This window comes from Pteropus alecto, unplaced genomic scaffold, assembly GCF_000325575.1.
Source record: "Pteropus alecto unplaced genomic scaffold, ASM32557v1 scaffold229, whole genome shotgun sequence".
In the NCBI taxonomy this organism is placed as follows: domain Eukaryota; kingdom Metazoa; phylum Chordata; class Mammalia; order Chiroptera; family Pteropodidae; genus Pteropus; species Pteropus alecto.
In genome coordinates this window covers 205,613-223,253 of record NW_006443145.1, presented here as the reverse complement: position 1 = coordinate 223,253, position 17,641 = coordinate 205,613, and the positions used below count along the sequence as shown (strand labels likewise).

The 17,641-nt window shown below is 35.8% G+C and overlaps 1 pseudogene; it reads left to right on the top strand.

Moving 5' to 3' along the window:
* Positions 1 to 828: 828 nt before the first annotated feature.
* LOC112472568 lies at positions 829 to 1,323 on the top strand (annotated as a pseudogene).
* Positions 1,324 to 17,641: the final 16,318 nt, after the last annotated feature.

Genomic DNA, 17,641 nt, shown 5'->3' with positions numbered 1-17,641 from the left:
CTGGATAAGTCTATATTAATTCAGACAGTCTTTTTTCATATTTTTCCAGCTCTCGTTAACATAGTCTCTAGTTAACTCTTTATATAACTTTTAGGTTATTTCCAACTAGGATGTAATCTGGTGATTTTTTCATGACTATTATTCCTAAAATCTCTTTCCGCCTCAATACGACTAAATTTTAACTGCATATATAAATTAGATTCCTCTTGATTTATTTTTGACCTGGTGCCCACTTGATTTCAAGTTCTGTTTTATCTCAGAATTTTTAAGTCAGTTTTCTATTCTGCATCTCCCTGACCGTCAAGGTTCTTATGACCTTGAAATGGTATTCCTTTATTTACTTCCCTCAGGCTCACATTCCATCTTACACATCATCCTCTACTTTAGAATTTATTGTCCATTTCTATGTTCTGTCCACTGGCCATTCACAGGAACACTTTAGATAATCGTTCGCCTTGTAACCCTATGCAAATTATAGTCCCAATTTTGTGACAATCTCTTCCCACTCTGTGTCTATTCTGAGCTTCCTCTGAGATCACCTCTTATTGTGAATGATAGAGATATGACATTGAGGCCCCAACATAGACCATCTAAAGTAAACAAGCAACTGTAAACAAAAACATCCATCAGAGAGGAATGACATTTTCTGAGAATAAAAATGATTAAGATCAATCTTGAATGGCTCTCTACACATGGTGGTGTGAGTGTGTAAGTGAGTAGGAGAATATTTGCTGTTGAAGAGGAATAGAGGCAATACTTCAAAGTGTATATAGGCTGACCTGAATGCCTAATTAAAGGAGATATGAGATGCACTGCGCTTGGCCCAAGATGGCAGTGCTTGCGTGCAGCTGAGGGCTTGGGCCACGGGTGCTGTCCTGGGGCGAGAGCTGCCTGTCCCTGTTGCACTCTGCACACCTCCGCGGTCTGCACCAAGAATCAGTAGGCCCGAGTCCGAGTGGACAAGGTTGATAAGCCAGTGACCTAGGAAGAGGCACACGCGCCTCACCATATCTCCCACTGCAAGGGCTGGCTGTCGCTGCATACAGGTAACATGGATGGGGAGGACCATACTGCAGAGCAAATGATGGAGGATGTTTTTCTTCTCAGTTCATGCTGGGCACCTTCTCAGGCTATCTGGCTGATTAGCTTATCATAAAGCGCTGGGCTAACCAGGTGGACATCTGTTCTTTGGTCCTGAGGCAGCTGCCTGTGCACAAGTCCTCCTTCCTTGTGGGCTCCAGTGATACACTGCTGTCTCATTTTTACAAGTGTCCTGTGCATCTCCACTTCCAAAATGTGCCCTCAAAGATTGTATATAACTAGGATGGTCTCCTTTTTCTGCATCAAGCTCTAGCTGCAAAGGGCAGAAATATGTGGGAAGGAGTGAAATAGAAATGGGGAAACATATCCCCTCAGAGTCCAGAGGCTTCACTTTTAGAGCTGTGTTGAATAAGTGGGCTCCCAGTGTGGTCTGGCCTTGCCATCTGTCTTTACTCTTTAGGTGAAGAATCTAGAATAGGATTTCTCTGAAGGTGCCCGAGGAATCACAAGAAGACTGGCAGCTAAGATTCATCCTCTTAGCAAACATCAAGTATGTCATAAAGCATTGTCAACTGTAGTCATATTGTTGTACATACATCTCCAGGACTGCTCACCCTGCATAACTGGAACTTTACACCCACACCAACATCTCCCGTTCCCCTCTCTCAGATCCTAGAACCACCATTATTCTGTTTCTATGTCAACTATTTTTGATTCCACATAAAAGTGAAGTTATGCATTATTTGTAAAAAGAAAGAAAGAATGAACAAGAAAGAAAGAGAGAGAAAGAAAGAGAGAAAGAGAGAGAGAAAGAGAAAGAGAAAGAGAGAAAGAGAGAGAAAGAGAAAGAGAAAGAGAAAGAGAAAGAGATTGATTGCTTGCTTGGTTGATTGATGACTTTATTATGAGGAATTGGCTCACACAATTATGGAGAATAAGAAGTCTTGAGATTCATAGTCAGCAAGCTGGAAGAGCCAGTGAGAAAGAAAGAAAGAAAGAAAGAAAGAAAGAAAGAAAGAAAGAAAGAAAGAAAGAAAGAAAGAAAGAAAGAAAGAAAGAAAGAAAGGGAAAGAAAAGAAATGAGTGATGTTACCAGGGCTCTATTTATTCCAGTTGCCTGGGAGGTGGGAGCATGACTCTTGTGCTGTAGCATACAGCCCCTTGGCACCCTGAATGCTGGCTTTTTCTGATAAGGAGAAATTGTTAGAGAGTCTTTTTACTTGATTCTCCTTACTTTTTAGTATGTAACAAGGAAGCCTGAACATCTTGCCATCACACTATTTCCCAGAAAGGGCCCCCTTGCCACCACACTGCTGTCTTATATCAACCTTTCTAAATGCAAGCAAGTTAAGTGCTCTATGAACACTTAATTTCAATGATCTGGAAAGAGTAATTGTTTTACTTAGAGTGCCTTTTCTGCTCCATGTTTGATTCATTAAATGTGTTTATGTGACAATCACTAAATCAGAATCCTTTCCAGTTGGTGGCTCTGTCATAAGGCTTTCAAAGCTATGTACACTGTATGTAAGTCATGTTGCACCTACATTTTTTTTTCTTTACCCCTACTCCCATAATTCCAATGCACCACATTAATAAAAGCATCCCAAAAAAAGGGGCCAAGAAAAATATTACACATAATTTGGTCAATAAAGACCATATTATACAGTCAAATGTATGTTAAACAAGACAAAAACAATGCTTAACACATTGAAAACTATAAGGTGCCAGGCACATACAATTTGCATGTAGTTTATCTAATACTAATGGCAACCCTGAAACGTGGATATTGTAAAAATACAGAGAAGGACAGTTTATGTTCTTCACTCCAGAGAGGAAAAGGCCAGCTGGCTGGCTCCTAAAAGAATTCACTACCTTTGGGAATTTCAGCCTGACTTAAGGGCTTATGGGCCTAAAAACTTGATTATATATAGTGAATGTGGAGCCATCTCTCAAGGGTAAATCATAAGCCAAAAAGAAATCATCATCAGACAAATTAAATACTCAAACTCATATACTTAAAAATGTATTAGTCAGGGGCTCAATAAGAGAGAGATGGCATGCTGAAATTATGACAATTAGGGTAGGATTTTACAAAAGTGTGGGCGGGAGTAGAGAACCCACATAAAAGAGTACAGAACTGGAGGCTAGTAAAAATTGGTTTACTTTCACCTCTAGCCCTGAAAAGATGAGAGAGTTTTGGAGAAGGGACTTCCTTGACAGGAGCTGCAATCTTCACTTAAGGGATTTAGCCTGCTCCAAACAATCTTACAGAGAGGGAGCTGTGAGAATAAGTGCTCTTAAATCATTCTTCTCTCTAGTCTCCAGGTAAACTCCACATTGGGAAAGCCCAATAGGAAGTCATGAAGCAGGATTACTTCTTAAGGCAATCTATACAGGTCAACTTCCTGGAGTAAAGAGCAGAATAGAGAAGGATGGAGAATAAATGTTTAGATGCATAGAATGTTTTCTTCTTAAGCCAGACTTTCGTCTGAAACTACTTCATTAATTTATCATAAGTAATTACCATACTAGGGGCTAGGAATCCTTGGAGTTCATGTGGTCAGTCCATTGTTCACTGTAGTCAGACTATGTGAGACACCAAATCATGATTAGAAATTGGTTGGCGAATACGGACTTAGAGTAAGGGAAGCCAAAGGAATGGAGTATTTGATAATGTCAGTGCAAAATTGCCTGATATATCTGTATTATAGAAAGGATGACCTCATCTCCTGGGATTGGAATACTGAAAGCTAAAAAGACCCCTGGTAACTATTGCTGCATAACAAACCATTCTAAAACTTAGTGAATTAAAGCAACAATTATTTTTCTTAATTTTGTGGTTTAGCTGGGTGGTTCTCCTGAACTGGCAACTTGTTTGGGGCTGGATGGTCTAGGATGGCCTCACTCACATGTATTGGGTCTCAGCTGAAATGGCTGAAATGGCTAGACAGCTGAGTACTCTCTATAGGTAGGCTCTCATCCTCTAGGAGATTAGCCCAGGCTTGTTCACATGATGAGGGAAGAGTTCCCAACAGCAAGAGAAGACAAGCTCCCACTATGTAAGCACTGTTCAAATCTCTACTTGTGTCATATTTAGATTGTCCCATTGGCCAAAGCAAGTCACATGGGCAAACCCAGATTCAAATATAGAAGAATAGACTACTTCTTGTTGGGAGGAGGTTTCAATCTGCCAAACCAGTATTTCCATGTTAAAAACAGTCTATCCTGTTGGACAGGAAACACTCAAAGTTTGTTGGCTAACATTATTTCTCCCTTTCCCAATGTCTGGACAGTTGTGTTTGTGATGTTCTGCTTCTATGACTAACTGCAACCCCTATTCTTATTGTAGTTGCTACCAGGTCTTTCAGCAATTCTGTCTTTTTAGGGCTATTGGGCAATAAACCACTGTGTTGTTATTTAAGCTTAATTCTTAGAAAAAAATATTTTCCTTGTTTGAAATATTTTAGGAAGCTCTTAAATTTAATCCCTCAGCATTGCCACTATATATTATTATTCCCATTTTCAGATAATAGAATTGAGAACGCAGACAGTAGAGGTTAGATTTGAACCCAGGTCTAACAGAATCTATAGACTGCTCTTTCCTTTATATTTAGTAACTTCTTTAAATTTATATGACAACATTTTCTAAACCACAAAGTGCTACTGAAATATAAAAGAGAATCATAACCACCATCTTTATTATTAGAATTGTCAGCATTATTCAAAGTAGAGCCCTAGTTCAGTGAGGTAACAATGCTCTAACAATTTTCATTCTTCTCTTTTCCCTAGACCCAGCAATTAGCACTTAATAAGACTTAGATAAGAATCAGTCTTTATTAGAAAGTTCTGAGTTTAATGGTTTTCCATTCTATTAAATAGCCATTTATTCTTTTAAATTATCTGTCATTCCAATAAAGAAGCCAATTTGTTGAGTGACTGGGCTACAAGGTGTATAAATTAACCATCTATGAAGCAAGTATGTTTTTATGCTCTCGTTATACTCTACATTAAGAGCAAAGATAAGACCACAAGTTGATGACCATTCAGTCCCTGCCTTCAGGAAAATTGCTGTCTAATTGAGAGCCATCAACTAATATTTAATTATGATCTACCTATGTCAATTTTCCCCTACATTCAAATAGATCGTAGGTCTCTTAGAGGCAAAAATTTGGATTTATACTTATTTTGTGTAGCACCTAGCACACAACACACATAATAAGAGTATGAGAATATTTAAGGAATTAATTGATTGAAGATTTAAAGAAGTTAATGAGCAGGGTTTGAGGGGCCATAGTGGTTCTTTCTATAAAATGTTATTGGGTAAACATTAATAGTTTGGATCAATAAAGAATTCTGATAATAGGCTGCAATTATAGACACTCAAGTAAGAATAGCTTATCAAAGGTAAAGGTTTATTTTTATTTCAGATAACATTAAATTTAGAGCTACTCAAAAAGAGCTATGGCAGTTTTGTGTCATCAATGACACCATCTCATTGGATTTTTTTTTTTTTGCTTCATCATATCAAGCTCACATTTACAATATGTATTATTGTTTTATCAGCATCTCACAAAACACACCTTGAGAAATGCTAATCTAAATGAAACTTTTTATTTTAAAGATCTAACAGAATTTTATTCAACAGATATTTATTGAGCAGACACTATATGCCAAAAACTGGTCATGAAGCTCTGGAAAAGGACAGATTAGGAAATCAAGATCCAAGGTGGGAAAGCAAATTGAAAGTTGACACATCAAGTAAATGAACTGAGGCAAGGCTAGATTCTGAGCTCTCTGACTGCCATGTTCTCTTTGACAAATATGGAAACACAGGCTTGGGCCTTCATGATGCCAGTGAGTTGGCCATCTTTGATGGAGATTAGTCAAGACACCAGGCTATATTCTGCCCATTTGAGGTCACTGCAGACACTGGGTGTGCAACTGCAAGACTACTACAACACTCCCATTGGCAATAGAGAGTCTTCAGTACATGAGTCCTGGGCAGGGCTGAACTTGCCACCAATCCTTTATAAAGTTTCTTCCTTAGATAAGTATTTTGAAGTGTTTTCTTTATTTTTCACATTGCCGGTTCTTCAGTCCTGTATCCCTGGATTATGGTCATGGAGAGAACAAATAGGAAGATGTTACCAGGGTCTCCCATTCCACAGCTTCTTGCTCTATCTTCCAGAAAATTTTTCTTTAAACCATATGCTGTTTCCATGTTCAAATTCATACACAATACCTACTCTGTCATTAATGTCCTTTGTCAAATGTAGCAGACATGCCTAATAGTTTATCTATGTCTCGTTCCCCCTTATTACTTAATAACAGAGCTCAGTTTTATTCAGGCCAGCAAGATGCTTAGAGAAAAGACTACATTTGTAAGCCTTTCCTGAAAAATGTGGGTGACCTATTCATTGTAGTAAGAGGAAAGCACTAGACAGGCCTCTACAGAAATTTGTTAAAAGAAGACTGTTTTAGCTATAAGGAGCTGGAATGTGGACTTGATGAATAATGCTCTGATAGTCATCTTGTAATTATGAGGGAGATGGAATTCATACACTAGTGAGCAGAAAGACAGAAGGCATTTGTTTCTGAAAACTTCATGGAGCTTCCATGACAGCTCTGGAACAGCTACTTCTAGAATTATTTTCATGTGATAGATGTAAGCCTAAGCCAAATATAAGTATCTCCCAATTAACATCAGTAATCCATTACAGAAAAAAGAAAACTACAGGAAAATGTTAACTGGGAGTTTATTTAAAATAAATGGGTTAAATATCAACCTAAACCAGCTCACCAATTTATTAAAACATAACTAAAACACAGTCACATGCCAACATGTAAGTAACAACAAATTGTGTTGAGATGCAAAATGTTCAAACTGTTACTTCCTGACATACAATCAATGTGATTGTTAACAAATAGACTTCTACTTCCAATCAAAAACAAAGTAACAGACACTTAATTTATCTACCTAACAGAAACAACCCCAAATTGGATAAAACATATGAAACGACAGTTTTTAAGACACTGGACATCATGTGACAAAACACAATGATTGCTGAGAAGTAGAAAAGAAAAATGAGATAAGCCCAGTTTACTGACTTGAAAGGCTGAAGTACAGAGAAGGGGAATTGAGGCAGAGCTAGAGGATTCCTGAGTTGAGATGTGCATGGGGGTCTGAAAAGAAGAATATGGCTAGATTTTACAAGACAAAATATCAGAGAGAAGATAGCTGCATAGAGAAAAAACATTGGTGATTTGCTGGGATTACTCTTGAGCACTCAACAGTATTGATAAGTGCATGCAAATATGGAAAATGCTGAGACTGAAGAAAGAACCAACCAAAGGGATTATAAGTAATAGTGCATGGCACACACATTGAGTTGAAAATAATCATGAAGCATCAGGCAGAGAATATGGAAAGGTCTCATTTCAGTACTGGGGAATAATTAATACTAGACAACGCTGTACCAGTCCCACTTAATGAATTTTAAGAGAAAAATTCAAAATATCTAACATTTAATCAAAAATTACCAGACATGTAAAAAATTGGAAAACATGGCCATTGATGACAAAAATAATCACACAATTAAAACTGACCCAAACTGGTTAGAATAAGTAAACAATGACATTGAAACAGTTATTATACTGTATTCTATATGTTCGAAAAGTTGAGATATAAAAGATACAACAGAAGACCCAAATCAAATTTCTAGAAATGAAAATTGTAATGTCAGAGATACAAAATACACTGGATAAGATTAACAACAGATTAGTCATTGCAGAATAAACAATCAGCAAATTAAAAAACATAGCAAAAGAAACTATACAAAATAAACACAAAGAAAAATTAATTAAAAAAAATGAAAACAGTATCCATGAGTCGTGGAACAGCAGAAAATGTGCTAATACACATGTAATTGGAGTTCCTGAAAGAGAGATGGGGAAATAAAAAAAATTGAAGAAATACTGGCCCCTAAATTTCTAAATTTTATGAAAAATATAGACGCGGAGATTCAAGAAATTTAACATACCTTAAGAACAAAAAAATGAGAGCAACTACTTCAAAGCACATTATAATAAATTTGTATGAAATAAATGATAAAGAGAAAAATCCTAAAAATAGTGAGAGAAAAAATATATTACATAAAGAGAAACAGAGATAAGGATTATAGCAGATTTGTGAGAAACAATCAAGTGAGAAGACAATGAAACAACACCTTTAAAAAAAACAGAATAAGAAAAAGTTAATCTAGAATTCTGTACCTAGTAAAAATATCTTTCAAAAATAAAGACAACAATGTTGTAAAAAATATGTAAGGGGGAAGAGGGGTCCCTGATTTAATGGGGTGATCACTTCATGAGTTATATAGATTTCTAATCACTATGCTGTACAACTGAAACTAATATATTATTATATGCCACTATAATTAAAAAAATCATTGAATTGTACAATGTAAATATGAGCAACTAATTGTTTATTATACTTCAACAAAGCTGGGGATAAAAACATTAAAAAACAACAAAAAGAAAACAATAAAAATTTTCAAAGATGCAAAGATTGAGAGAATTTATCACTAGTATGTAGAAATGTTAAAGGAAGTCATTCTGGCAGAAGGAAAAATGATACCAAAAGGCAATAGAAATCTACATAGAGAAATGAAAAGGAATGAAATGTTAACTATGTGGGCAAATTTATAAGACATTTTTCTTATTTTAAAATCAAAATTCACTTTTTAAAATACTAACAATGTAACTTGGTGTTTGTAACATATAAACACCAAAAGTAAAAGTAAAATGCATGACAATAATAATGCAGAAGTTGGGAGGTAAGAAATGGAGGTATACTATTTTAAGTTCTTATACTGTATGTGAAGTAGTACAATATCATTCAAAGGTAAACTGTGATAAGTTAAGGATGTATACTATAAATTCTAAAGCAACCACTAAAATAACAAAACAAAGAGTTAAGCCAACTCAGTAGAAAAAATGGAATCATAAAAATATAATTAATTCAAAAGACGGCAGAAAAAGAGAGAAAAAAGAATACAAAACAAGTGAAACAAGTAGAAATCAAATAAGAAGATAAATTTAAAACTGATTATATCAATAATCATATTAAGTATAAATGATCATAACATCCCAATTAAGAGGCAAATATGTCAGATTTTATTTTAAAAAGTAAGATTCAATTATACGCTGCCTACAAAAAAGCACTTCAAATATAAATACACAGTTTTAAAATAAAAGAATAAAAAAACATATATCATGTTAACGTTAACAAGAAAAAAGTTTTAATGGAAATATTAATATTAGACAAAATGAATTTCAGAACAAAAGATATTACCATAAATAAAGCATGCCATTTCATAAGGATAAAGGATCAATTTATCAAATGTACACAAAAATCTAAACTATTTATGCAACTAATAACAGAGGTTCAAAATGCATGAAGCAAAACTGACAGAATATCAAGAACTAGATTAAATTCAAAAATATAATCAAGGATTTCAATATCCCTTTTTAAATAATTGATAGAACAAATAGACAAAAAATCGATGAGGAGAGAGAAAAGCCTAACAACGTTGAAGAACTTGACCTAATTGACATTTATAGAGAACATGGCACTCAAACACAACAATTTTTGTCAAAGGTCCATACGACATTCACCAAGTTGACCATATGTTGGGCCATAAAGCAATTGTCTCAATAAATTTAAAGTGTTTAATCCTAAAAATTATGTTCTCTGACTACGATGGAATTAAATTAAAAATTATAATATAAATATCTCCAGAAAATCCCTAAATATTTGTAAACTAAATAGTTCACTCAAAAAAAAAAATAGGACAATACATAAATAAGTACATAAAAGGAGGAACTAAAAAGTATTTTAAAGCAAATAAAACTTAAAACATAATTTTGTGCGGTGCCACTAAACAATATATAGAGGGAATTTTTTAGCACTAAACACCTATATTAGGGAAGGAGAAAGCTCTCAAATCAATGACCTCAGATTTAACCTTAAGAAACTAGATAAGAAAGATAATTACCAAAAGTAAGAGTAAGAGAAGAAATAGTAAAGTTTGCTCTAGAAATCAATGCACTAGAAAAAAAACAAAAACAATAGAAAAAAATTGTAATATGAAATTGCAATTGGTTCTTGGAGAAAAATCAATAAAAATGATAAAATGCTTGCCAGTCTGATTAGGAGAAAGGAAGGAGAGAGAGAGAGAGAGAGAGAGAGAGACTGCCAACATCAGAAATGAGAGAGATGATATCACTATTCTATAGATATAAAAAAGATAATAATGATGTACTACTTTATGCCAATCAATTTGATAACAGATGAAATAGACAAATTCTTTGAAAAATACAAACTAATGAAATTCACTCAAGAAGAAATAGATAACCTGACTAGTTATATGTTTATTTAAAAAATTAAGTATGTAGTTAAAAACCTTCTCACAAAGAAATCTCCAGGTACCACTTGGAGGTTTTGTGATTTTAATTTGCGTCTCTCTACATACTTACTCCATATATATATAGTACAACTCTATATAAAATTCTAGAAAATACAATTTACTCTATAGTGACAGATAATAGATCTTAGGTTTCTTAGGAAAGAGAGATTGGAGCTGGGAGGAGAAAAGGGAAATATTCCGAAGAGACACAAGGAACCTTTAAAGAGTGTTGGTATGCTTATTATTTTGATTTTGGTCATGGTCCCATGTATGTATAATATATCAAAATTTTTAATAGCATTCTGCAAATATAAGCAGTTTGTTGCATGTTAATTATATCTCAATAAAACAGTTTAAAAAGCAATTGTTTGCTTTAGTCACCTAGCTTTTCTTAACATCACTAGCAATGCCAGCTTTACATTCCCTTTGTTGTCCCTTTTCAAAATGTTTTCTTTACATATTATGATAGTCTACCAATTGTGTTTGGCATGTTACTTAAGATTTCTCCCACACAGTATTTTGTTTTAAAATGTTACAAAAGTGTTTAAATGTTAAAAAATGTTGTAAATATAATTTTTTGCTATAGAAACATAAGCTGAAAAATGATCCATTGCAAGGTGCCTACATTTGTAACTTGGGTTCAACAGACAGTAGAACCTGAGGCCCTTAAAGCTAATGTGCTTACATTTTATCAGGGATACTATTCTAGGGAGCAGGAGAGGAACAAAAAGAGTGAAGAAGCTAAAGGAGAACAAATATAAAATTGTATTGTTGAACTTGCTGTTGCTAAGTAAACAGAATCCTAGATTTGTGGCACTTGGATCCCAAAAATCTATCTCTATAAAATACACTCAAGGACTCCAAAGGGGACAGAGTGTGAACAGAGGAAAAGATATATTCACTTGTTCCTGTCTCATCGGCCAAATGTTTACTCTACAGAATATTAACTTGCCTATACTTCTAGTTTATGCAGGCCAGAGTGAGGGTGTAGGGCAGTGTACCAAGGAGAAAGGTTTTAGGTGCAGGCAGGAGGTGAGGCACTCTCTGGTTGGGAAAGAAAGAGTTCTCATGAAGCTGCCTATCACAAGAGCTAAAACGAAAATAAAACAGATGAAGCCAAAATGGTACATCAGAAGTGTCTGACACATGTATGTTCTATGGTTATTAGGAACTATTAAATATTTTTGTTCTATGCTCTATGTGCTATATGTAACCTACAGGTAATCCTACTTTACATACTTAAAATACTGCTTTGTTTCACCTGAGTATACTCTTTAAATCAGTCTTGTGGCACTTATCCCTGATGTAGACTATATTTACCTTGAGTGCTTTTATAAACCACTGACATCTGGACTTCTGCTCCCATCAGTTAAAACAGAACACCTGAGATGAGCCTGGGTATCAGTATTTTTTTAAAGTTCTAGGTGATTCTAATATGTAACCAGAGACCCATTGAGTCACTTCAGTCTTCTTGTTTTCCCCCCATATGTTCCATGCTTGCCTCCAACTCCAAATAGCATCCGTGCCTTCACTAGGTAATGAAATGCTTTCTTTGTATCTAAATACTCTCCATTATTCAAAGTATATTTTTAGTTCTACCTCACTAACATCTTTACCTAATCATTTTATCCTTCATGATTTTTCCCTTCTTTGACTCCATCATCTATATTAACAAAGCATCTTCCATAACTCTCTTAGTAATCCATAGTAATATCCTTTTAAATTCTTTTTCCACACTTAATTGTTTTTCTCTTTCTTCTCACCCTTGATTCCTAGGCTTTAATTTACACATCTTTACAACATGAAGGGATTTTTCCCCTGAAAGCTCTGTTTGTTCTGTTTATTTTGAAAAAGGTTAATGTGGTAAACAGATTTTAAGGTGGCTCCAATATTTTCCCCCTCCTTAGGTTCAAATCCTCTTCCTTGGAATGTGTGAGAAACGTGGATTATTTGCTTCTGATCAATAAAATATGGCAAAAATGATGGATGTCATCCTCATGATTATGTTACATTATATGACTCCATCTTCTCTCTCTCTCTCTCTCTCTCTCTCTCTCTCTCTCTCTCTCTCTCTCTATCTCTCTCTCTCTCTCTCTCTTTCTCTTTCTCTGGCTAGCTTTGAAGAAGCAAGCTTCTATGAATTCTAGAGCAACAAGAAAATTAATTCTTCAACCAACCTGAGGGAGCTTGGAAGTAAATCATTTCTTACTCAAGCTTTTGAGTCCTCACTGATACTTTATTTCTAGCCCTGTGAGACTCTAAACAGAAGACCAAGTTAAGAAATACTCTAACTTCTGACCTACAAAAACTGAAATAACAAATGTGTGCTGTTTTACGATGCTAATTTTATGGTAATTTGTTATGCAGTGATAGAAGACATTTTGGTACCAGAAGTGGGATGCTGCTATAACAAATGTGGGAGTGGCTTTGGAACTGAGCAATAGGTGGACTCCGTAAGAATTTGAAGGATCATTATAGAGAAAGCCTACACTGCCTTGAGTGACTGTTAGTAGAAATCTGGATTTAGAGGATGCTGCTGATGAGGGCTCAGAAGTGAGGAATATGCTATTAGAAAGTGGAGGAAAGAGAATCCTTGCTATGTAGGGACAGAGGACTCAGAAAAATTATCTCTTGCTGTTATGTGAAAAAAAAAACCCTTTTAAGTGATAAATTTGGTTATCAAGCTAAGGAGATTTGTAAAAGAAGTGTTGAAGGTATTGCCTGGTTTCTTTTTGTTGCTTATAGTAAAAATATGAGAGGAGAGAAACTGAAGGAAAAACAAAATGAATGAGAACTTGATTATTTTGAAAACCTACAGTCTTTTCAGATGGCATAAGATTAAGATAGCCTTGTCTAGAGAAAAAACTGAAGGTTGTAACTCAACAACCTTTTGCTGAAACCTTGGAAAGTTAAAAAAGTCAAAATATTCAGTCACACAAAAGCCCTTTCAAGAGAATAAGAGTGTGTCTCACAGTTCCTCTCAATCAAACCATAGATCTTCTAGGAAGTTTCTAAACCCCTCTCAGCAAGAGGCTCAGATAGAGTGATTATTTATTTTGAATAACAGATCTGTGGATATGGCTTTTGTCTAAATGGAATAAAACCCATATAAATCCATGGGACTACCACAAAATTTCTGAGAAAATTATTTCATAAGATATACTGTCAGCTTGAAATGAAGTGGACAAAGAGAGTACACAATGAAGGAAGGCTGTTAGATTTCCAAAATTATACCAGCAGAAAGCAGGCTGATAAAAGTAATTAGCTGTACATACAGGCTACCGTTCATAAAAAGGCAAGGATGATTAACACTAAACCAAGAGTACAGAGGGTAGACCTGAGAGCCGTGAAGAATAATTCCCAGACTTTTAAATCTAATCTAGTAACTCCCATTATTTGACTGGCTGAATTTCAGGACTGCTATGGACCATTGGTTTCTTTTCACTTTCTATTTCTCCCCTTTTTGAACTGAAATATTAATAGCTGTTATGCTGTGCTTGTCTTACCATTGTGTGTTGGATGTACTGGGAGCTGATAATATGTCTCTTTAGTTTCACAGGTCTACAGAAAAGAGCAATTGTGGCCAAAGGGCTGCATTTAAAAGGTTACACCCAGGAGCCTCCTCCACACCTGAACCAGATTTAGATTATGATATTTTGGACTTTGAGCTGATGCTATAATGGGATGAGACTTTTGGGAACAGTTGGACATGGGTAAATGTATTTTTCACATAAGAGAGACATGAATAATCATTGAGAGCCAGAGGGTATGTTATAGAAGACTTTAAGGTGGCTCCTATGATCCATACCTCCTTATATTCACACCTTTGTATAATCCTTTCCCCTCCCCTTGAGTGTGGGTAAAACCTGTGACTTACTTCTAACCACTAGAATATGGCAAGGTGATGAACTGTCACTCCCACGATGGTGTTATGTTATATAAGACTTAATTTAGCCAGCAGTCACTCTCTCGCGCTCTCTCTCTCTCTCTCTCTCTCTCTCTCTCTCTCTCTATCTCATTCTCTCTCCCTCTACTGTTGGGTTTGAAAAAGCAATCTTTCATGAATTCTACAGCCATAAAGAAATGAATTCTGCCAACAACTTAAGGGAGCTTGAAAGCAGATCTTTCTCCAGTCAATCCTCTGATGGAAACTCCAGCCTGGCTGACACCTTGATTGCAAATTTGTGCGACAGTAAACAGAGGACCCAGTTAAGTCATGTCCAGACTTGTGACCCACAGAAACTGAAATAATGTGTTCTTTTAAGCTACAAAATGTGTAGTGTTTCTGTCATGCAGAAATAATAAACTAATACATTCAGACTTTTCACTGCAATATTTTAGTCACCATTACCATTCAGGTAAAGCAGAAGGAACTTATGAGATTATATTTGCTTTCTGTTTTTAAGCTTTTATTTTAGTTTCTTTATTATCCATACTCTGCACTTTTGGAGATTCGAAGCTGAAGCTGAATTTCATGACCTTTAGAGCAGCATTCTTCAAATTTTATTGTGCGTCAGAATCATCTGGAGGATTTGTTAAAACATAAAGTTTCTGATTTGATAGGTCTTGAGTGGGGCTCAAGAATCTACATGTCTAGTATGTTCCCAGTGATGTTGATACTGCTGGCCCAGGGTTAATACTTCGAGAATAACTTCTATATACCATCTTTACTATAGTTCTTTTTTTGTAGCTCCTATGATGTACATTTCTTGCAGTTTTCTCTAACACTTTTTCTCATGGTGATTGATATTATAAACTGCTGGAATTTTCAGATCCTGGCTGGCAGTTGCTATGACAACACACCCAAAGTTACTCTGTGCTTGAGGCCCTGCGTGAGGATGGCACCAGGTGAATCAGAGGCATAAGTGACTTGTAAATGGCATGGACGTGTCTTGAGTTGTCCATTTCCTTCTGTGACCTCATTCCTGGTTCTTTACTTTTTCAGTAATGTGTATTTTTGAGTTTCACCCAAGATTTTTCTCCATAATATGATAATAACAAAACCTTAGATTTATGTTGTTTTTCACATTTATAAAACAATCGATATGTTTTCTAGAACAAAATTAAATTTTGTTAACATAACAATCCTATGAGGCATGCTGCATAGGCCTTATTATTCTCATTAACGGATAATGAATATAAGATTCAAACACAGAGATAACTACAATCCAAAGTCACACAAGATAGAAAGTGACAGAGGCAAGTCTGGAACCCAGAAATCCTAATTTCTACATTACTGCTGGTATTTCCCAGGATCCTGGCAGGAAACAGATGGTACAGTCAAAAGGATAACTGAAGAGAGCTTAACAGAGAGGGCTAATAAGTGATAGTGAAGTACTCCAGGGTGAGCAATTAGTTTGGAAGATCAAGACAAGAGAGTGGATAAAGTTACTTGGAAATATAGATGTATTTACATCTGTAACTATTAGAGAAGAACATTCAATAGGACCTATGGCCTTTAGTGCATGAACGTAGCCACTGCCATCCAATGGACCAGCAAGAAGAGGGCTGGGACAATAAACAATCCAACTTCTCCTTCCAGATTATGAAAGAAACTTAAGATGAGTCAGAGACATTTTTCCTTACTGCTGTGTGATTGCAGATTTCTGAACAGGGAATGATACATGAAAATGGGAATTTAGGAGAATTGGCCTAGCAGCATGGTATAGAGCACATTGGAGAAAGAAGTATTTGGAGGCTCAGAGACCAGTTAAAAAGATGCTGTAGAACTTAGAACATCTTCTACTTATGTTCACACTGTAGTAGTCTTGAACAGAGTAGGCAAGGAAAGACACATGAGAATTGTAGAGGAGTGTTACTCTTCTATCCCTAGGACATGTTTGTTTAAAAGACTTATCCTACTATACCTGGATATTTGATATTGAGCTCGAAGTCCTTTTCAGATTTTGGGAGGGATATGGCTGTCTTTTTGGTCTTGGTTTGGATTCCTGAAAATCAGACTCAGAGATAAGGATTTGGGGGTAAGTAGTTTATTAGAAAGGTCTAGAGAATACCAGCTGGGAAATAGTGAAGTGAGAGAGGGAAACCAAAAAAGGAGGTATTGTCAAACCAACTATCACAGTGAGCTTTTGGCATTTAATTTCATGGGTAGATTTCTGGGAACTAGTATAATACACACATTTCAGAAGCATCCACTTGAGAGACAAAGGACTTAGAATGTTTGTATACCAACTCCTGAGCATCACTGGTTGAGAGTTACTTTTGGGAAGCATTTATTCCCGAAACTTTCAGCCTGTCATATGCATAGGCAGAATGACCATCTGTGGTTCTAAAAATGGTCTCCTAACCCGGAGATGCAGATGCTGGCAGTTGAAAGTCATTTTGAGTGCAATGAACTGGATATGGATGTGACATTGAAAACATCGGCTGCTTGTCATTTGCAGAATGGTGCTTATCAGCCCTATGGTCTATACTTAATACAGTGTCCTAAACTGCCATGTCCAGGTGGACTTCTATTTGATCATGTACAAAATCAAACCAGAATGTTTTTTGAAGGTTATAGCATTGTTGGGCAAATACCATATTGATCAGTGGAATTTGTAGTTGAACATAGGAAGTAAACTTTGATAATTTTTAAGGTTCTGGGGGCAGGGGAGACCTATTAACCAAATGGGTAAGGAATCAATGTAGCTAATGTATAAGTTGGTGGTTAACAAATTGTTTGTACTCAGAACTCTGAGCTGTCAATCCAAAAGCAAGAGAAACACAATAGGCAAGGAAAGTAGCCAAGAAGACCTCACTTTATTTTGTGTGGTATGTCTGTTTATTGCTCTGACCTGGTTGCAAAAGATACCTAAGAGCTCTGGCTCCACTGACAAACAAAAACTCCAAAGTGCTGTCATTTTCCATTGAGTTTCTGAACAGCCAATTGTCTCATGACTTATACCTCACTGAGTTTGTATCTCCCAGTTCAGCCAGGACAGCTGCCCTGATCTTCATCAGAGCACTCAGTATCATCTTGAATCCATACAGATACAAGTTTTTAGAAAAAGAAGCAGAGGGGAGCATTTTCTGTGCCACACTATGCTGAATTATTTAATCCCAGTCTGGGATTCAGAGAGCTAGCTTTTTCTCAGTCTTGCATCTTACCATAACACAAAGAAATAAAATAA